This window comes from Formica exsecta, unplaced genomic scaffold (genome assembly GCF_003651465.1).
Source record: "Formica exsecta isolate Colony F162 unplaced genomic scaffold, ASM365146v1 scaffold82, whole genome shotgun sequence".
NCBI lineage: Eukaryota > Metazoa > Arthropoda > Insecta > Hymenoptera > Formicidae > Formica > Formica exsecta.
The window spans coordinates 451,710-475,323 of record NW_021853592.1 but is presented as its reverse complement, the minus strand read 5'-3'; the positions used below and the strand labels follow the sequence as shown (position 1 = coordinate 475,323).

The 23,614-nt window shown below is 40.3% G+C and overlaps 1 protein-coding gene and 1 pseudogene across 2 annotated transcripts in view; one reads left to right on the top strand and one right to left on the bottom strand.

Moving 5' to 3' along the window:
• Window positions 1-23,614, top strand: part of LOC115244501 (E3 ubiquitin-protein ligase MIB1) — a 385,741-nt gene that overhangs the window by 349,075 nt on the left and 13,052 nt on the right. The gene's annotated exons all lie outside the window — the stretch shown is intronic.
• On the bottom strand, window positions 12,895-14,529 carry LOC115244502 (annotated as a pseudogene).

Genomic DNA, 23,614 nt, shown 5'->3' with positions numbered 1-23,614 from the left:
AATTTTAATTATTTTTATTATATATGTATATATATAAATATATTTATATATAAATTTGCATATATGACCATAGGATCGAAAAAAGATGTAATGATTGTTTACTGATGCGTCTATTTTATCATTAATTTTACACAATGCCACCTGCGACTGGATCGCTATACGAACATCAAAATGGTTAACAAGACCGAAATCAAGCAGCTCAACTCGCCGCTCTGAAAAACGATAATTAATTTCTTGCGTTCTGTCGCGCGACGCGAACGACGGGAGAAGTTCGACCGAATCCGCAAGTCCGTTTTTACGAAGTGAGCAACGGCGCGGAACCAATTAAAGGAAAGAAGACTCTCTCGCTCTCTCTCTCTCTTTCTCTCTTTCTCTCGCCCTCCCCCTCCTCCCTACGGAAGGAATTAAGGGACGAAACTCGAGTGCGCTGAGATTTCTGTTCTTCCTGAGAGAGATTCTTTTGCGGCGTCGATTATCCACGGAACGATCCGGACTCTGGTGCAAAAAGACTACGTGTCGATTGTATTGACAGAATGTCCGATAAATAGAGAGAGCGCAAAATCTCCGAACAATTATATACATTGAAAAGCTAAAGTAAGGGAAAATACGAAGACAATTGTTTCTTCGTTTATACTCTCTCTTTGTCTCAAGTAAATAATACTTAAAAACGTTGCGCGACCCGTCGCCAAACATCGGCTACGAAATCATTGACGTCAAAGGAAATCGCGCTCGCGGATAGAGAATCTTCTCGGTGTGTATCCCTTTGCGTATTGATCACGTTTTTGGTCTCGGAGATGTCGGAACATCTTAGCGTCTTCTCGAAACATCCGACTTTACCCGGCAAAGATCTATGCCGTACCCCTGAGATTTCGTATTAACCGTGCAACGCGAACGACCGATACGAAACTAGGCAGCTACGTGAGATTAAAGCCTCTCTCTCTCGTTTTACCGGCGCAGCGCCGAGTATTCGGATGACGTTCTCGAGCGGATGCAAGTCCTGCGGGAGAGCCAGGTGGTCCTTGTATCCAGAACATAGCGGAGTACGCCAGCACTAGCGCGAGACTAGTTCGGAAGTTTTCATTGGAGAATCAAGTTTGCGCGTTATCGATCATCGGACGACCCGGAGGTATCGGAGACAAAGCGCTCACCTGGTCGAACGTTTCCTCAGGAGGAAAGATTACGACCTATCAACCCTGAGGAGCGCGAGCTCAGTTCATTTACGAAAAGTTTTCGAGAAGGGTTACTCTTCTGCACTCGTGTATAAAGATGTGAAAACAGAAAACTTTTTCGCGCGAATAAACTTTCGAATACTGAATATCGTGCAAATAGTGAAATCTTATCTCTTTCGTTTAAATTATTATTTAGATGATTTTCCTTTAACTGCATTAAATTCGAAGCTTAGTTGTGGAGAGATTAATGCTAGAAATTGAAAGCTTCGGAAGAATTTAATTTTGATTTATTCAGAAATGAAATTCGTAGAGATACAAAGATAAGACACGACTTGCGAAAGACACAATCCGACTTTAAATATTCTGTGGATATTTTAAGTAGCATTTATAAGTTTTGACGAGAGTTAAATTTCAGATCATAATTTTCATAATTTTATAATTTAATAGAGAACGAGTTATTATTTCGTACTATAAAAATCCGGTTATGTCAACGAAGCTGAACTTCATCAAAACCGACCATTAATAGACCGCGTTTTGATCAACTCGCACTCTCGTGGGGTCTCAGGTTAAACCAATAATAATCGGCGCTGTTTTAAATTATCCTGCGGGACCGGGTGTCGATAGACGGATGGACAGCGGAACGTATCGCCGTGTGTATCCATCTGGATCAACCATATCCCAGAACCCATCTGGAATAGATGGTCTGGCTCCGGCTACGTCAGCTCCGGTAACATCGTTACCGCTATCGCCATAATCATATTTCGCCGTGCAAGACCGGCTCCACCAAACGAGATTACACCATTGACGGCGGGAGAGAAAAAGAAAGAAAGAGAGAGAGAGAGAAAGAGAGAGAAATCGAGCAGAGAGGAAATAAAAAGGGGAAAAGAAAAGATAAAGAAAAAGAGAGAGAGAGAGAGGAAGAGAGAAAGCGGAGCTGCGCGTATCCAGTGAGGCAGCTTACCTTTGGCTCTCATTTACATCGACATTATGCATTCAGACCTCATGTGCGTTAACCCGGCCATGTGGGCTTGATTCAATCTCGCGGAACGAGCTGCGAGCTACCGCCTCTAGTATACCGCGACGATGGTTCTTCGTGGTTGAAGAAACGACGAAGAGATCCCGCATGATCCCGCAACGCATCGCGACGAGCGCATCATCTGGCGTTGAGATAAAATTGAATATTATCGAGCTGTTTCGCGATCGGGAAAGCACCGAACGAATCGTTTATCTACATTGCAGGCAATCGTTCCGCATTCTCATAATCAATCGTTACGTCACGTTTTTCGAGAGTGTCGCTATTTCATCACAGGAGAAGAGAAAGAAAGAGAGAATGGCAGTAAAGTGGTATCCTCCGATAATTCATAAAGATCATGCGATGAAAATAGCAAAAATTTAGCGACGTTCTCTTGAGAAAATATGCGAAAGTATCATGATGTTGATATCATAATTTTGTATGTTACTCTAGAAATGTCAATGAATTATTTTATTAAGAAATGGTCAAAAAGATGGAAACATAGCGGATTTTTAAGATAAAAAATGTTTCAGATTTCCAGATTTTTAAGGAATATTTTTCGCGAATAGTATTTAACATAAAACATAAAATACCTAAAATGTTAAGCGATATTTTGCTACAAGACATCGGATTTGTTTCATTACAAAAATGGCGTAATTAAATCGCTTGAGAGGAGAATAAACAAACTTACTGACTCGACGGACCGATGCGAAATATAACTCGAGATCCGTAGCTGCTGTTCTCTGGTGGCCGGTACTTCGTTGTTTACTTTGAGACCCTTTCCCCTGTCTGCTTAAAATGCATTGGCTCGTGCATGAGGCATCTATCGGGCCAGCGACATTTGCTTTGCATAATTACGCGACCGAAAATTGATAATGTCATTTCTCGCGGTACGCGACGGTAATCGTTATTTTGTTCCATCAGACATGTCAACATTAATTAGAGTTGCACGCGCGAATTATCAACGATTTGGACACCGCGTTAAACGTTATTTCGCGGGATGCTCTTCGATCGATGTGTACGAAAAAAAGTAACAAAAATAATAATGAAACGCCTTCCTTTATTTTCTAAAATTAATCATAGGATTTTTTAATGCTCTTCATTAAAAATGGAATGTAAAAGTAGTTTCAATTCTCTTTATCGCAACAGCAATATAAAACCTAAAATAATAATTTGTAAGTTTTTCAAAGATTTTTTTTTGGAAGTTTCAAGAGAATAGTTTCGTTATCAAACAGATACAATGTGCCGAATGTGTACGTACGAATACAAAGTGTGAAAATGAAAAGTAAACCCAATCCGAACGCGCAACGAGGAAAACGAGAACAATTTTCAATTGTTTTTATAAATTTTATATATTTTTAACGCTCCCCCATCAATGAACGACAGTATCATCCTATAATCAACACGATGGTTGGAAATAAATATTAGAAAATAAATTTTATATCTATTTAACTAACAAAAGTTACTTATTCAAGTTTATTCAAATTTATTCGAATTTTGAACTCCATTATAACTTGTGGCTAATAAATTTGCATCATCATATTCTTTTACACGATATTAAAAACTACATATTATAAGTTTTGCGAAGCAAGCAAATGTTAGAGTTAAAACATTTAAAGCGTATATGAAGAACGATTTCTTTTACGATATCGCGAATTTCCGCACGCAGAAATCACGATTTGTATTTAAAAAAAAGAAGAGAAAAATAGAAAGAAAAAACCGCACTGAAAGATGGCATACTCGGAGCGAAGCGCGGTAGAATATAGGACGAAGATGCAGCGGACGTATAAACCGGATGTCCCGGACTTCCGCGAGTAGCGTAATATCGTAAAGCCGATTTCGTCGCCCGGAGAGGAAAAGGGCAGCAGGACGGTAAAGCCCTTCCATACGCGCCCGTGTTTGCCCATGCGGATGTGTAAGTGGAATAAATTTCGCGGCAACAATTCGACGACGATCTCACTCCAATCGACGGATATCGGCGCGAAAGGATTCTTCGACAGGACGAGCGGCGGCGGCGGGTGCGGGGTCCATGGGACCCAAACGACAATCCCCTGCTTTATCGGGGATCTCAGCTGGCCTGATGGATTCGGCCCCATTCTACCGTTCGCGTCGTGCCCCAAATCTATTCCGTTTTATTGCCCTTCTGATACATAAATTTTTATTCAATTTGATTTGCCACCATTGCTATGGTAATAGGGCGAAAAAGGGGTGCGCGGCACGACCTCGTCCTCCCGCGAAGAAGCCTCTCCCCGCGAAGCCCGAAGTCCTTTTTCTTCTTCCCTTTCCTCTCATCGTCGTTTCCTCGACCCACTTCCAGCCTCTTCTCCGTTTCCACGATCGACGATTACTCGAAAAGGACATTTCGCGGCTTTCGCTCGCCCTAAACGCGCCATTACGGCAACCCTCCCGGGTTCCGGAAGACGACGTTATTTTTTGCGCATTAAGATCTTTCAGATTTACGAAGTGGTATTTTCGTCTGCGCGCCTTCGCGAATGGTTTTTTTCCCCAGATCCTTCTGGCTTTGATGTTTCTGATATGAAGAAGAGTGCTTTAACTGGAAAAATGTCTTATTTACGTAAACTCTTTTCCTCTATCAATCTTTTATATATATATCTTTTATATATATCAGAATAATTTTTTCTATTTTGTCTTATATTTTTGTTTCAAACTTACTGTCTGTATATTGCATAATGAAGCAGGAATAGTATGAAGATTTTGCGATTTTGCAATTTTGCGAGCGTTTCTTATTCTATTATAATCTAAAAAACTACGTTTTATTAGGCGCTTTTATACGATTTTATTTTCACGTAAGCTTTTCCGGCCTTTTTTTCCTGTTTTTTTTTTTGCCCTATCAAGCTGTATAAAGTTCTTCATCTCGGACGAGTTTCCGCGATAACTGTCATAGAGAAATATTGTTTTATTGATACATAAACTTGATTTCTCGTCAAGTACAGGAAAGAAAAAAATATTCTCTTTTTTATTGAACTGACTTTTTTTACGATTGCAGTTGAACTATTACACAGCGCTTTTATCGGTCTAAACCCGAAAAGTGGCTATCAGCACGAACAGATATCCACGAAATTAACTATTTCTCAGACGAAAATATTTAAATTATTATTACATCAGTGTATCACAATATCTTTCAATAGCCTTCTGATTATCGTTATAACGTACCAACAAATCAACATTTCGATAGAACGAGATTTATCGGAAAGCAGGATGCAAAAGAAATCTCAAAATGGAACGCGTTTTCTCGAGGCATAAAGAGTCGAGGAATCTCGCGAAAGATCGAGTTTGGATCAGTGAAAATTCGTTGGCCCGTGAAAATTCGTCGCGGCCGACGTCGTCGAGAAATTTCGAATCCTTCGATTTTCAACGCGTCGAGGTGACGGTGTTTATCGGGTCGCTGCTGGCGGATTTTCGGTATGCGATTCACGAAGAGCGACCCATCCCTGGCCAGCCCGAACTCCTACATCGCCCTACGGCTCTGACGCGCAGCACGTGACCCGTGGAACCCCCGGAAGGGCCGTAGACATCGGTGGCGGTGGCGCGAGGGAGGCTGCACGAAGCGGCACGTGACACACATATTGCCTACCTCTCGAGTATCTCGAGCCAAAAAGGCTCCTCTCCTCGCTCCTGCCGCGAGAAGGGGGCTATGATAGAAAAACTAATCTTTCAGATTAAATCTCTAATTCGCGCCCGCTCGCGAAGATCTCGACGGGCGATAGCGACGATGGTGGAATTCGAACAGTTATGAGAAAGATCACTTTTTATCTTGCATATCATTCAGCTTATTCTCGACGTAATCGAAAAAAAAGAAAATTGAATAAAAATGGAATATAGGTATATTATATCCCGAATTCATGGAATAATATATATGAATGCGAAAAGTACGTAAAAGCTGTATAAAAGCACGAAATATAAAAAAAAAGGATATTCTAGCAATTTTCATTTTACTAACACATTTTTTAACCACACTCTATGTGTGTGTGTGTGTGTGTAGGTATATTATTTCTTCTTTATTAATTCTGATACAATAACTTTTTAATTTTACAGATTATTACAGATCCCTTTTACAAGTTAAGATCTTTCACGTGTTATCTAGCTTTTTCTTAATACAAAATAATTTATATTTTATTAAATACAAAATCAAATATAAAGACTTCAGTAGTTGTGGACGATTGGAAACTACGAAAAAAACGAATTCGCGAAACGAATGTCGGTGATCGAGTGCGAAGACACCGCAAATATATATCAGAGACAAGAAATATCGGATAGAACAAGCGTAATTGAGTTTGTTTGTTCGATGAATCTACTTTTTCCGCGGGTGCGTCGACGGAAACTTGCTTTCCGATTAATCAACGTGTCACGGTGTATCTCTCTGCGGTTGCCTTACGTCCTTCGCGCTTTCGAGTATGTACGCTAACTTTATTCCATTAATATCGGCCGCGGCTGTTGACGCGCGGCTTTTTAGCACGCCCGAAACTTGGCGCGAAATAATTATTCTCACGTTGCTTTAACGCACCGCAAAACAACGACAGGATTTTCAAATAAAATGCTGTTAAAAAAAAAAACTTCTCCATAACTATAGCTTCATTTTTTCCAAAAATTTATTCAAGTCAACATGAATATAAGATTCTTTGTCAGCAATTATGGGATAAAAAAGATAATGTATGACGTTTTAGTTAAATTTAAACGTCTCTTAAAGGGCATAATCAGAGACCCGAATATAGAATACCGTTCAAGAGGATTGCATGGTCAAAGCGCGCCTAACTATTGGCAATGTTCCTTACGTTTCTGAGACTCATTTCCCTCGCGCTGCCTAAGTTAGGAACAGAGAATATTTATACTGTGTTTCGTGTTTAATGCAAAAGCAACCTGTCGGCTGATTCTTCTGATTGCAGAGCTCGCGATAACTATTATATGCGATAATAGAGAAATTTGGCTGGTATAAATAAATCAAATCTATAATTTGTAAAAAAATAACTAGCAAATTATGTAAATTGAGCGTTATAATGTAGTTAACAAAGAATTACAAACTAGATATCGTAAAAGTATCTTTTTTGAATAACAATATTATTTTATATTTTTATTAAAAGATTTTATGAAAAATCAGAATAAAAAGAGTAAATCAGAAAAAAAAACATTTAATAAAAAAAGGAAAAAATATTTATAGACTTGTTATTAAAAAATATTGTACAAAGAGATATAAAGTGAATATTGTGTAGATCGTAATATACTTGGCACACTTGTGTGTTTCGCAACATGCATTTGATGTCGCAACCGTGGAAACAATCCAGCGAAGTAACGACTCTGCGAGAAGAAGATAACTTGGTCAAAATGAAATCATCTTCGGTACTGTCGAGAAAACAGAATGATTACGTCGGATCCTATATATCGCCGACGAGGCCGGAAGGTATTAAGCGAGTTTACGGATTAAATATTGAGGGCCGGGCCAGAGATTTGACGAGCCATAATTTAATCCTTCTCATAATGTCGTATCCTATTAACAGCGCACGAGAGTCGATGTACACTCGGGATGAATTCTCCGCGCGCGCGATTTACATGAGAATATGAAATATGCATCCTTGACTCAGTCCTTCTCTCACTTCATGATTAAAATATCACGTCTTACTGCTTCTCTCAACGGGTATAAAATCATTTTCCGAGTAACGGAATTTCTACCGAGCTTAATTCTTAGCGTATGCGCAATCTTCCGTATAAATATAATTATACTTTTGTAAAAACTTAATCATTTCCTTATGCGAGAATATATTTAAATGTAATTTATATGTCAGCTAAGAGAGAAAAGAGATCTCTTTTCCGTCATTCTTATTTGAATTTTAAAAGGATTTAGGTCATACACAGAGCGAAGGGAATCTGCGCATATAACTTGCACATTAAATTCTTCGTGAAAAAATTGTTGAAAATGCATCTTGTGGAAAAACGAGCGAACTTTTCTCGGATCTTTGAGACGCTTCCGTGGGATTTCTGTGCTTCGAATTAAATTTTCCATTGAAAATTAAAGCTTTTACCGTACTCGGCGAGCTCGTTGCGCTTTAATATCGCGAAACATCGCGCGGAATAGCTACTTTACGTCAGTCCATTAAAAGGACTAATTGTGCGAATATACAAAAGTTCCCTAATTAAGCGGGACCATGCTGTTGCGGCAAGTCATTATCGCGATATTAGTAAAAAATTGGAGAACTCTAACTTGCGTTACGCGCAAAGCACCGTTGGAGAGTATTATAACGTTATACCGGATTTAATGCGAGGCGCTCGTTGTCAGCCGAGTATTTCGGGAGGTTTCCCAGACTGCAATTTCGTGCTGTATTAACCCCCCGGAGCAACAACCGCTACCTAAAGGGTGCTCCGTAAGATTCGTATCAAAATACAAGATCGTGTTCTATGATGAATCTGACGTGCGAATACTTTGATAAATTACAAGAATAATAATTTCTCTTAATTAATTTCCAGTATATTTTATAGTCACAAAAAAAAAAGAATTAATCGTCACTGAAGGAAGATTTCTTTTCATAAAAATACAATAATATTATAAAAACTGTATCCGAAGATAAGACACGGGAAATCTTTGCGCCGCAATCTGTTATCAGGTACACCGATTACGAAGCCCGATTGTGATAAAATATGAGTCGCGGCCAGAGGTTGCGAATGAACGAGCGAGGGTAGGAATATAAGATTCATACGGCTCGCCGTCATTGATCCCTATACGTCGTTATAATTCATCTGGATGCGTTCCGAGGAGTCATGGGATATTACCACGGATAAAAACGGGTAGAAAATACTAGTAATGACGATGGTAGAAAACGTTTATCGTTTTCCTAGAGAAAAAACGCAAGGCTTTTAAAATCAAGAGAGAATGTACGATTAAAAATCGCTTGTTTTATATGTAGAAGATTACTTCGTAGAAGATCAAAGAGTTTATTTTCAAAAATGTTGAGCGAATCAGATTTACAAGTAGCGATAAATAAATTGAATTCCAAAAGGAGACTATGCTTTGAGAAAAGAAGTATGGAAAAATTGATAACTCTATATCAATAAATTTTTTACAAAGGGACATAAGATAATTAATAAAAAGGAGATAAAATACAAGAGATAGACAGGCGGATAAAAGGAGACGCGGAAGAAATTCCGGTCAGGGGAAAAAGGCGATGGACAAGGAGGGTTGCTTTACTGCCGTGTCTTTACTGCGAGAGAGAGAGAGAGAGAGAGAGAGAGACAATGAGGTCGTATCCCGGGCCCGGGCCAAGACAATTCAATAAGCTCAGCGGAGTGTGGATTTTTCTGATTAGCCGGCGAAGTTGGACGGGTGGCCGTGCGTGATCGTCCTGCCGAAACGGTGGCCGCAGAAAGGGCCGCGCTTATTTTAAAAGTTCAAACGCGCCTCAAGCCGCTCGGCTATTCGCGTCATGCCTCGAGAAGTGCACTCAACGCCTCCGATCCGGAGGGCCGAGTTTCAATCGGTGTCGAAGCGCCGCTTCGTGAGTCGCCTACAGTCTTCGCCACATCGCGGCTTTCTCGAACGCCCTATCGAACGATTTAATAGCAAAATCGCTGTCTCCTCTCCTTGAAAGTCGCGAGGTATCGTCAGATCTTTCCGTATAGCCAACGATAGAAAGTGTTGAAGAAGCAATATTACGTCGCTTTTACATACAAATAAATCTCGTATTTTTTAAATTCTTGTAAACATAATTCAAAAATTATAATAATATAGACAGATATTAGAAAATATTTTGTTTTCATCGGAATATTTGTACGATTAATCTATTATAGTTGAATGTACAAAAATAAAGGCTCGTGATCCTTTCGACGAGTAATCGAGGTGTCTTCTCGGCCGTCTTGACGTCGCAAGATATATCAAAGAATCCGGTGAGGATAGATCTCGAGAGGGAGAAGGGTCGGGGAAAGAAGCTCGAGAGTTAGGTAACAGCGGCGGCTCGGCTCCAAGAAACTAGGAAAGCTGACGTTTCGCTTACGTGCGGAAACTGACAAACGCGCGGATATATTCTCTCGTCTAGATAGATTTATCGAGCGAGCATCGAGAGCCCCCATTGAAAACGACGAAAATTGGACGGACGTACATATGCGGAAAAAGGGGAGGGAAAAGAACGGGGGAGGGAGACTATATTAAGGAAGCGTCGTGCGCGTTGCGTCAGGGATGCATCTCGAGTTTTACCACCGTGTCGTGTCCGCGATGTCGCGATGGGTCCGTTTTTTCGGACGCGCGCGAGATAGTTTCGAGCGAGAAACGCGCTTCGTGACTCAATCTGGAGATCGTCGACCCGTTGACTTTGATAAACGAGCGGATGCGATTCTTCCCGAATCCGGAAGTTTTGTGCGGTTCGGGTCAGCGAACCGAAATTCGCGCCAAGACGATCCGATATTAGATCAGCCCGCGATATTCCGAGGAGATGCTGATGTTCGCACGATTGCTCATCGTAAAATAGAGCACTAACCTTTAGAAAATTAGATTTATCTAGATAAGATAATATAGGATGACATATGAGAAGATGACGTATATTTATTGTCAATTTTCACAATTGCTTTCGATTCACATTGTTTATTACACCCGGGACAGAGATAAAAAAAAAACCTTACTAATTCGTTACGAGAAATTGTCAAAATAGTTTCTAATTATAAATATTTATAATTCAAGATGTTTTCTAATTTTCTAAACTTGTTATTTGGTATAAATTTATCTAAGATTCTTCTTTGCGTGCTAACTATATTCAAAGAAAATTTGTACAATCGCGACTTCATATAATTTACGAATTTAGGACCGGTTCGGAGAATCTTGTAAACGGTCATACGAATGAGGGAGAGAGAAACTTGTTCACGGGATGAAACATGTCGATATCGAAATTCGGTTAACTATCAGTGTCCGCAGCCGCAACGACAGGGCGGTGACCACTGACAAGGCAGGAACGTCGGCAATTATTTGGGGGGGACGTAGGACTTAATTAGTACAATCTCACCGTCGTTCACCCATCTGCACTGTTTCTCGTTGTGCCCTTAAATACGACCTACATTACGAGACACTTCTGAGAATAAACTAATGTTATTGCGGAGTCCGACTAAATACGATACTCTTACGCTTATTATAGTTATTCGCGAGAGATAATGTCTTAGATTTCTATTTGGAAAAATGCAAAATTTCTTTTACAAGTTATGTACAAGAAATTTTAACTCAGCATTTCTTTTTCATTTGCATCTTGTTTATCCGATTCGAACTTGATTTAGTAGAAATTTTCGCGTATTAAACTTCACAAAGATACAATTAGACGATAATTTATAATATAAACTTGAATTTTTTAATTTCCTCTTTTTCCGGATTTGAATTTTATTCAAAATTTCAATAATAAATCTCGATATTTAAAAATTATAAGATTTTTGTAATAATATAATTAATGGAAATGGAGGATATATCGTGTCACACAGCTTCGGAAAAACTTAGATTCATTTCTCTCGCACCAGTGTTAAAGATTAAAATCGAAAGTAACGGAGACACCATGATACCCTCTTTACGGACTCGGGACATGAATTCTATCTCGCGCTAATTAAAGCAGTTTGATAAGGTCTCGCGCACCCAGAGAGCCTTCTCGCAGTCTGGCTGCATCGCGCGGACGCGTAACGGCCGCTATTCCAATCGTCATAAATTGTCGCCGCGAACGTGACGATTGTACCGAGCAGCCAATACCACGCGCGATTCTGTCATTCGACCCTCGTATCCACCGCCACCGTGGGCGCTACATAACACGCGGACCTCTCTTCTCCCAGGGCTTTTGACCACCGATTCGTCTCTGCCACACTGCGTTTATCGACCCGCCGAAAACGTGCCAAGGTTGCATCCAAGCTATCCGTGATTATCCACGAGCGTCGCGTGATCCGTGCTCCCTCCACGACTTACCAACCCTCGATGACTTGACGACGTCTTTGACGGAGTGACGGGTGAGATGAAAGTTCAGAGAACTCCCAGCTTGTAAAACATTAATCTTTCCTTACATAATAATAATAATAATAAATTGTAATTTTCTTTCCATCCTTCTTTAAAATCTCGAAGGATTTCACTGTTTCCATTGACTTTAAATTAATTGAAGAATCTTGTAGATGAGAAGAGGGGAATTTTTATGACAAAATTTTTCTTTTCTTTTTTTCTGTTTTAGCAAATTTAGTAGAAATTCGTTCGTACGACGCGCGTTATTATTCGCTGGTGATTAGCATAATCAGGCGGTCCGTGTAACACGTACGACAAATAGACAAAACGCGACGGGCGATGCCAATTAGCAGGTACCGACGTTAATGCAAATGGCAGCATTAGCCGATAATATCGGGAGTAATATTATTATTTCATGGCAATAATATTAGGGTAATTCATTCGGATTAATCAAGAGCATTACTGCCACGAGATGCGCGCAAACCTATTTTACTGTCGATGAATTCGCGCGAACCACCTATGCGAAAGCGACGTATCATTCGGACCTCGGAATAAAATCGCGAAAATATTCGTCAAAATTCGTGAAGCCGAATGTCGATACGAATTGCACGGTCGAATGATCAACATCGATGTAGTAGGAAGAGAGTTCAGACATCGGATATACATAATACACATGAGAAATGTAAAACATTAATAAAACTTAATTTTTAATAATATCAAATAATTGAAATTAAATAGAATAATTTCTGATAACATATAACAACAAGTCTCTAGTACTAAAAGAAATCACTTTTGCAGAAAGCATGAATCTCTTCGCGCAACAATCAATTATATTTCCTGAAATAGCATTTCCTATATTTCGAAAAGTGTCAGATATATCGGGCTGGAAGAAATGACGGGAAAATCTGCAACGGTTTCATTCCAAGAATTACAAGATAGATCGTGTCTTGCATATATTCACCTAATCGTATTACTCGCAGCGATCAGAACTAACTCGTTCTCGTTATGTAAATTATAAGTCGATCGCACCGAGTGTCACTACTGACGTCACTGGCTGACCATCGAGTTACAACCGACACTGAGAATTTTTTTTCCCGAATACACCAAAACTAAATACTGTGCGCGCGTAGTAGATATCCCTGTGTGCGATCGCGAAATCGCACCTGCAGATGCATATGTTAATTGTTCGCCGCGGCTCCGCCAACCAAAGAACGTGGCACCGGTCGCCGGCCCGCGAAGCGGAAATAGACCCTGTAACCGGAGAACTTATTTCTGGAAACATGGCGGCGGTTGTGCGTGGGTCCTATTTCGGTCTCGAAAACAGCGTTCGGCCGCGTGCGTCCTCTTCCTCGCCCGCCTGTCCTCTTCCTGTCCGCTTCCTTCCGCATCTCGTCTTCCTTGTCGCTGCAATCAAGTCGAGCAATTGAAATATTCTGACGAAGAGATACTAATCGCGAGAGAGAATGTAAATCATAATTTTACGAGAAGATACGTGCTTTTTAATGATAACGAAGAGAAGGATACGAAGAGACGACGAGTCCTGTCATCGCTCTAAGAATGACGAAGAGCTCGTATCTCGTGGGGCTAATAAAAGTGGTGACCACATGGTAGCGGCACCAAAGCCATAAATAGAGGACCATATGTACATGGAGTGATGCCGGGGAGCCGTATCGCCGTTCGTTGCGCGAAAGCGATCTATTTCTGGCAGCTGGCTGCTGCCGATCCCAGGATCCTGCAGCGCGGAAGAGGCATCTGTGAGATTTCCCTTGGAATGCATTTGTTTGACTCTTAGACACGGCACTATTATCCTCGTTGTCATTATTCTTTCGCTACGTTCTTATCCTTTTTCCTCTTTCGCTCCTTCGATTCGCGATGGATTTTTCCGTCTTCGTCATCTCGGCTTCGGGAATTTTTCGAAGAGCGATTTCGCCTCGCGACGATTCTCCAGAGCCCAGCTCCATACTTCTTTACATTCCATACGTCACATTCACTATGGGAAGTAAGGAAGCACGGAACGGTCGCCCGGTCATCGAACTTAACTCATCTGAATTCCGGTCCGCTCCCGGAGCGAGGTCCATTCTCTTCTATTCACCCCGACTGGAAGTTATCCGAAGACATCCACTGGATGTCCGAACGATATCTCGATACCTCGATACATGTCCTTGCCACAACCTCGTTTTGCGAATGCGACGCCGTTACGTAATCCGTGGCGCTTCTGAAAGAACTTGAAACGCTCTTCAGCGAAGAATCTGAAACACCCTCTTAGCGCATCGGGAGCGCTAACTCTCGTCCCGGAAGATCATCTCGGCGAAATACACCTGGGGGGTGCGTTCCTGCGCGAACGGTGGACGATCGTCGAGAGAGAGGATCCGGGTAGACTTCCTCTCGCGACTTCAGAATCCTGCCAACCCGGATGACCGCTTCGGACTGAATGCTGCCAAAGCCACGAACACGATCGTTTCGGAACGAGCCCTCTAAAAATGGCTGCACAGATCCCATTGGCCTCTCCTCTCGAGTCACGAGGAGCCGGCACCCCCCTCGTCGTCGTGTGCACATGTAAGCCTACACTCGAGACAACCACGCGACGATTCGGCTCGGCTCGGCTCGGCTCAGCTCAGCTCAGCTTCTCGTCTCCCTCGCGTAGCGCTTCGCCGCGCCAAATTTGTCTTTACCCAAAAATAGTCAGTCCCACGGCTGCCACCACATGGCGTGACTATTCCTGGTCCAGACTCGAATGATAACTTACCCAGGCTTCTCTGTCTCGCTTCTCTCCTCCATCTCCCCTTCGTCTTCTTCTTTTTCTTCTCTTTCTTCATGTTCATCTCCTGCTTTCTTCTGCTTCTTGTACCGTACAAAGGCGTGCGTGCAATTCTCCGTGTTTTCTTCTAATAGACACAAACCGAAGGTGAACAATCGTAAAACTTCGTTGTGTAATTGCAGAGTTCTCAACGACTTATCGTCTGTTTCATAAAATTCATTCTATGAAATTTATGACAAAAAATTAAAAGTTTTCTTACAAGGGCTATTAAAGTCTCATGCAATTGATGTAAAATTTAAAATTCTTACAAAAAACTATTATAAATTTTGCTTTGATGATACCGCGCGTTGCATATAACACAATATTTATACCTATCTCACATAATCGAAGACTTGGCATAAGAAAAATTATAAGCGGCAGAAGTAAAATTTTTAAAGCGAACTATATTTTGAAATAGCTTTTTTTTTATTTAAAAGATGTTTCTCTCTTTTTACAAATGTCTTGTGAATGAAAACTTTTAATGTGTTATTATTTTAAAATGTAAAGTTTTCTTTGGCAAACAGCAATTTTCTGAAGATACGATTATATCTACAGCCGAGTTTGAAATAACAATCGATTTATCGTCACTGGCTTGCTTTTCATCTTCTATCGGCTGGATTTTAAATCCGAACGTAATGGTATACCGTGATATTTTGGGGGTGGGATACACTTGGCAACTGTCATTGGCGAGATGTGCAAATATCTTTAAATTCTGGTAATTCCCCTCTGCGCCAGCTCGCGCAAAACAAAGTTGCACCGTCATTAATTCTCGAGATGCCAGATTACGTCGTTAATGCGATCATTATTTGCAGCGATCAACATTAACGACGATATACTCTCGATCGGTCGATGACGACGACGACGATTCGATCGAACTACCGTTAACAATAATGATAACGACAGTATCGTAAAATACGGAGCTGAGTTACATGATCGTAGATCGCCACATTATTTATAGAAAGATATGCGTGACGATAATGGCCGCTGGCGAACAGCCAGAGCTTTTGCGATTTAGTATCGCGCGTCGTGGTGATTAATTTCAATTTTTTTTTTTTTTTTTCTTTACATCGTCATCGTTTATGTTGTCGACCGATTATCTTGCAATCGTTGATGATTCTCTACGAATCCTCTTCGAACTTCGCCCTTTTAACGAAACATCGCGAGATATCGAGAAATCAAATGACTTTCATGAATGAGATCCAAGCTTCGAATCAGCGCGAACTTGATCCCATTATATGTAGTATATCGTTCCCGCGATCGCGATCGCGATCTCTATCTCTCTCTCTCTCTCTTTCTCTCTCTCTCTGCATATATTGTGGACGCTGCAATCTCGCCAAGAATGTTGTTGAGGATGTGATACCGAAATACATTCCGACAAACAGCATCGCGGAGTGAGATATGTTGCGAATCCTCCTCAGCTTCCAAGTGGCGTGAGTCCAACATTCGCCACATGCGAAGCAACACAGCAAAGTTTAGCAATAATTTTTAGTTTGTATATATGTGTGTTGAATGTAACTTAAAAGATTGAAACTTTTCAAACATAATTATTTTATTTTCGACGAGACAAATTTATAATCAATTGTACTATACGAGTCGATATGGATTAATAGGGCAATTGGAAAACTTCTTACCTTATATGCCAGCGCATTACAACACATTTCGTACTGTGCTTAACAGTCTGCAGAAAAGCTCGTAAATCCTCGCGCAAGTTGAACGCGTCCAACTTTTCCCGCAGCATCAGCTGCTGACGCGTCTGTCAACGACAGATTCCTCGACACGCGAATTCGGAATCCATTTTTCCCCGGCGAAAAGTTTAGCGGAACGCGGCATGGGCTGCATATCTCGCACGTGCGATTAACTTACGATATCACTTTTACCGGGCGACTTTCCGAGATGAAGAACTTGATTGCGACGATCTGACTCTGGCGTCTAAAATTACTGGTAGCCGAAGTTGCATCCGCGAAGTCGACGCGGTCCGGTGAGCCGTGCGAAACGAGTCTACGCGCTAATGTTGTCCCTATTTTTGGACATCGACGGCGTCGTCGTCGTCGTCTTCGTCGTCGTCGCCGTCGTCGTCGCCGTCGTCGTCGTCGTCGTCGTCGTCGTCGTCGTTGTCGTCGTCGTCGTTGTCTTCGTCGTCGGCTTCGTCGGTGCCGGCGTCATGACGGAGATGACTCTCAGAGGAGGAACAAGCGACTGTACGTCGCTGTTCTTTCCGACTTTGCACCCGCGGATTATTCAGGATAGAAAATCCACTTGAATGAGCAGATAAGTCATATTCCTGAAATTTGACAAGTAAAAACAATGATTCGAAAACGCGTTTTTCAGTCAGGAATAGTATTATCGCGAAACGCTGTTCTCTTCTGAAATATCAAATGATGTATAAAATTCTTATCCCGCGCTTAAAATTTTTTTTATAAATTACATCGAGAACGTGATTGCAATAATAATAAAGGCACGTGTATCGCCTTTATTTCTGTTACTTTTACATAATATTATTTTAGCTTTCATCTAATTAATTTTTTAGAAATTTTTATTGGATATATTTCTCAGTGCTTTTTGAACAGCTATTCTACTTCCGCATAAAATCTTAAATTCTACGCGTTAATGCCGAGCGAGCTGTATTTTATTCAAATTTTAATTTGAAGCTTACTAATTGAAAAGTTTCGCATAAGAAAGAAGAAATTATGGGAAGAGTGACATTTGATCAAATTTACGGTAAAAAGACATTGACTTTCAAACTTGTTAAAGAGATTATAACAAGAAACCGCTCGACACTTGATATATCCTTGGATCTATCACCGGAACAATTTAATGATTTTAACATGCGGAGAATAATTAAAGAGAACGTCATCTCCTCGTTCACTAGAGACGAGACGTGGGGAGGGGGGAGGGAGGAGGAGGAGGAGCTTTCCCTTAGCGGAGGCGCCGCATCCCTCGCCGCTTGTGTATCAGGTTACGAGTTTGTCGTTGAAAATAGCCTTTACTCGCGTAATGGCGAAGACTCGGAGTAACCCCGACTAAGATACACGGCGAGATCGAAAACTGCACTCTCTCTTTCTCTCTCTTTCTCTGTCCTCGGAAGAGTTGTCGAGCAGTTGCGCTGATGAAAGAAAACCGCGAGAAAATCCCCGAGAAAGGAGACAACCGCGACTTACCGCTCCGCTAATTAACGCTGTTAATTTATCGCGAAAAGTAGACTGTCGCGTGGAGTGACGTGATGTTTTTTTGATTTTCCGTGATTCTCTCTCTTCCGCGTTCAAAGAGAAATCGCGTTTTACATGTCAAACGTACACGTGAATAATTTACATGTTGAATTTGGCCCATCTCTTACCCCTCATTACGTCAAAAAAAAAAAAACAGTAGCTGCATTATTTCTCTCTCTCTCTCTCTTTTCTGTCTCTCTCGTCCACATTCATCCCCGTTCTCTCACCCCACGATCCTTCTCGCCGCAATTTCATTCTCGCAGCATCGAAGCAGCCGCCGGCACTTCTTCATCCGCGAATAGACAAGACGATGGCGCGAGATCCCCATCTCCTAAGAGATTCCCATTGCCGCTGCAATTCTATGCACGACTAGAGAGCAGTATTTACTTACATCGAATCATGCTCTAAATTACTTTCACTCCCATTGGATACGAAACGAACGTTTCGCCCGCAATCTCTCGAGTCCACGAGAATCCAATCCGCGTGTGACGGAATCAAATGCATCTCTACATAAACTTCTGGAAAATTATTTTTAGATATATCGAGGTTTTCTTTAGAAAATGTTTCAACTCTTCGATATCTATCGCGCATCGCAGAGTATCCAGTTTAATGTCAGAATATAAGCAGTGATCTTTACAAATATCTAAAATCTAAAACATATTCACGAAACCTTTGACCTCCGATATCTCTATAGTTAAAGGGCATCCGGTAATATTGGAATAATCCAGTGATTCTCTCAAGTATCTGAATCTTACTTGTGGAATTTTTCATCCCTAATGTTTGTGACTAATGTTCACTGGGTCTTAGGACGCAGATGCAAAGCTCCAGCGATCGCGTTTTTTCATTCCTCGCATATGATGACTCATTTCTCACGCATAACAATTTTCTGTCTTCTTCAAGAAAGCCTTTTGGAAAACATCTCACTCGCGAATGATAAATTCATGCAACTCTGCAGGAAAAGCGCATTGTCGGAATCTAACACGTCTTCGCTCCCTGAAACGATGGCCTCGACGCGAAAAATATTTTAAAACAATGGCAGACACGACTCACGTATCTCGTCGTGTGTTTTTACTTTCTGTTTGTTCATCAAAAGACACATAAATAGGTTCTCGGTTTTAATTTTGACGAAGAAGTCCTTTCAAAATTCTTCAGAGAATAACATCTTTCTGGCTCACGTTATATAGATTTTCTGGGACATTCTATATACGAAAAAGCACGGAAGCCGCAATGGGAAGTTGGCGAAATGCGAGAGAGGAAAACATAAAGGGCCCGTAGGAAGCCACTTTTCAGGCGTCTAGGAAATCCGAGTAAGAAACCTGGAAGCCCGTTCACGGGGGCGGAACGTGCCCGCGTTTTTTGTCCCATGACAAATCTGTGTAACTTTATTCGAGAGCGCCGCGCGAGAAGAGTTAATGCTGTTTGTCTCGCGATAGCTCGGGGGAGGAAAGGGCGCGCGAATTGCATGGCCAAAAAGTTTCGCCGAAAACAGAATGTGCTAAGCAGCCGTCGTGCCCCGCTTTGTCGCTGAAAAAGCGGGCCAAGGATGGACGTTCTTTTATTACGCCCTCAACAACGAGCCTTGTTATGATAATATTGTTTGATATCTTTATATCTTTTAATCCACAAATAATTTTTTGTTTTTGAAAAAGATATTTATATTTTTCGTTGTTAATCGTAATGATCTCATTCATTTTTTTTAAATATAGAAATACGAAATTTAGTAAATTTTTAACTTTCTAGTATCTAAAGGGAAAACATTTATTAAAAATTCACAAATTTTTCATAGGATTATTATAGAAATAAAAAAAGAGAGATAATTTTTCTCAAGAAGCTTACTGTACTTTGTACTTATTGTTAGTGTACTTTATTAATCTGTGTATATTCGCGCTGACTTTCTAGAAGCGAAATGGTCAATGGTTTTTAATGGAGAATAGATTGATCGACTCGATAGAATAACGTATTCACGCCGGCGACTAGCGCAAAGTTATAGATGTCTGTACGAGCAAAAAATGCCCGTTTGTGCGGATAAACTCTTGAGTGTGCATCGTGTCACAGAATTTGATATCGTCAGATGAAAATATTTTTTTTTTTTTGTTGGCACTTACGCGTTTATCCTTTTGAAAAAAGAATACTGCGATCCTAGTACGTTTGTTCGTGTCAGTATGCGCGAATTTGGAAATGTTGGGCCGTCAGAGATGCACGAAACGTGATTTCAGTTTGTGATGCATGATGATAAAAATCGTCAATGTTATATTCTTTATTACACACGCTGGGGAAAAATTATCAGTCATTGGAATAAATCTTTTGTTAAGTAATTATGACTGTAAAACGTGCCAAAAATTCTTTTATATCTGTAACGAAACTCGTCGTAAAACCCACCAGAGAGAACTATCCGTCTTTTTTCTTCATTTTCCCCTTTCATAACTCTGGAGCTTTGCCAAAGCGCGAAAAGCAGGAAGAGTTGCTCGAACTAATGACAAGAGCGATTCAAAACACCGGATTATTATGGCCATTAAGAACCCGATCGCAGCCTCCGTCTCTTTCGCTTCGAGGGAGGACGGATACACGTCGCTTTGAAACTCAGCACGAGGCAAGGCGATTTAACGATGCAGTAAAATTTCCGCCAACTACGAGTTTAAGGCGATCGAACATTAACGGGCGTATTAATTAAGGGCGCGTTAATTCCGATATCGCCTGGAAACCTTTCGCGTATCTGTTTGCGATCTCGCGCATTTTCTTCCGCGCTACTTTCGAGATAGTTGTGAGCCTCACTTAATATATTCACTGTTACATCACTTTGAAAAGAAACTGCCACACACATACAGAAAATTACTCTTCTAAAACTGCAATTAAGTATATAAAACTATAATTAAGTTAAATTAAATTTTTTGTTTATACAAGAAATTATTCTTTGAAACTGTATCTTTTAGTTTCAACATAGTGATGATAGCATGAACTTTAATTTTAACATTTACATTTTACTATTATACATATAACGCGTTATCACAGACTATCTGTCACATGAATCGATTTCACAAACGATATTACATGTACCCCTGTCATATTAAAAAATTATTTTTAGATATATTAATACACGCAAAGTATGATAAAAGATTTCACACATCTTATCGTTCAAATACCTTCTCATCGAGGGGACCATATCATAAAAAATCGCGCCCATCGTTCATATAGCTGGCAGAAAAAGACATGTTCTAAATTTGCGAGAGGAATGCGGGCTGTAATTTTACCACGTCACATGCCACCACTGCGGGAAAGAATTATTGCGAAACGATAGGAAACAGAAAAAAGACTTGGATGCTGTCCTAGATTGTGTAACTGCGCGATGACGTAAGTCTCTGACGATGGTGATTGTGCGGAAAATTCTTTTGTATTCGTCAAGACATGCAGCCGATCATATCGATCGTCATTTTAGAGAGAAACAATGAACTTTTTTAGTTGACGTTAGATTAATTATTAGATTTTACAAAAGCATATTGTACTTTAAGAGAGCGATATATATAAAAACCCTCTTCGTATCCGAAATAAAGGGAGTGACACGCGCGCACACATAAAATATCACATTAGACAGATGACGACAGATTCATTCGTAATCGAGTGCGACGGATCTTCGGATGAATCTCGCGAACTTACGAAAAGGCGGACGCAGCGAGAGACGTAAACAGCCTCCAGCAGACGGGATATGTTTCAGAGCCAAAATATATCTCTTCCTCTGCACCTACCGAGCGGCCGACTAAAGACGGATAGACGTGTTTTCGTCGGAGGAATCGAATAAGCAAAATAAACGGGATGGAACTCATTCAGAGGGAAAACGCGATGTCGCCAACGTCACCGTCCGTCGTACTTTATGCCGGAATCATTTTTATTCCTCCCTCCCTCCCTTCCTTCCTTCCTCCTGACCGGAAACTTCTTACTCTCGTTTCAAGCGTGCATATTTTCTCGGGGAAAAACAGAATTGCTCATTATCGGCTGTGGAGATCGTGCGCATCTTCAATTAAAAATAAAATTATTAGTGCAAAAAGTTTGAGATGTGAAAACACAGATATTCATATAATTGATTTAACGAATACTTATAATTATAATTTACGATTAATATATAAATATTAGACATTATATCTAAATATTAAAAAATGTAAATCTCGAACATTTATTTTCTATAAATTATTATTTAAGTATCTGTTTATTTATCTATATATATATCTTGAGATAATTATTTCAAGAGATAGACATATTTTTTTAATAATAATACACGTTGCAAAATATTACATAGTAAAAGTGAAAAAGTTGTTTAACAATTTTATTAAAGATCGGTTATCTCTGTTATGAGTGATTTTACATTTTATGTAAAATCATTCGTTAAAGAGATTTATTGCTAATTTATTTGTTTACTCAACTAGAAATATTATTTAAATGTGGCTACACAGTTAATGAAAGTGGCGCAAAACTATTTTACAGTTTGTTAAACTTATTTTTACAACGCAAAAATATGAAAATATGAAAATATTAGGTGTTTGCTTTGCGCAATCACAGAGTTTAATATGCGTGGTTTTGACGCGCAATCCGGACGAGGGAGTAAAGATCAATTTTAATCGTGAATATGAAGCAAATAAAGATAATAGAGGTAACGTATTAATTTGCACTACGTTAACGACCGATGTTAATAATGATAGTGCATTAATAATACTCGCGCTACAGTAAACAATGCGTTCGTTAATGATCTCAATATACGAATATTGAACAGAAGGGTGATGATGGGATCCTAATATAATACTTGTCGTGATATCATATATGATGAAATTGCGGCACATAGGTTCAAAGAGAATTCAAAGAGAAAGCCATTAATGCATTTCAAAAATACGAATAATTATCCAATTTTGCTCGAAAAGTGTTAAGAGATAAATTTTAATATGAAAAATCATCGGAGAAAAGATTTGAAACACATTACAGATTTGAAAAATGGAACAGTTTTCAGTTAAATTTCCATGTTTAGCGTGCTTTTCTAATCTGTGTTTCATCAATCTCTCTTTTGATCGTATAATAAAATTTATCTCTTTGGAAATTTAATTTTCTACTTCAACGATCACCCCTAAAGATTTGAAACACATTACAGATTTGAAAAATGGAACAGTTTTCAGTTAAATTTCCATGTTTAGCGTGCTTTTCTAATCTGTGTTTCATCAATCTCTCTTTTGATCGTATAATAAAATAATTTTCTACTTCAACGATCACCCCCCTCCCCCGCAAATACTTCTAGGCTCGTTCATGAGCATAGGGAACGATCTCGTTCCCCTTTCCTCCTCGACCCGAATTAAAATAGTCGACGAGTGCAGCGATCACGGGTGACCTACCCCGTGGTGCACCTGCGACTCGTCTGGCGGTGCCATCGCCGTCATATTTTATGCCGAAGTCATTTCCATCGCCGCGGAAAAGTTCCACCCGCCTTGTCTCCATCCGCGC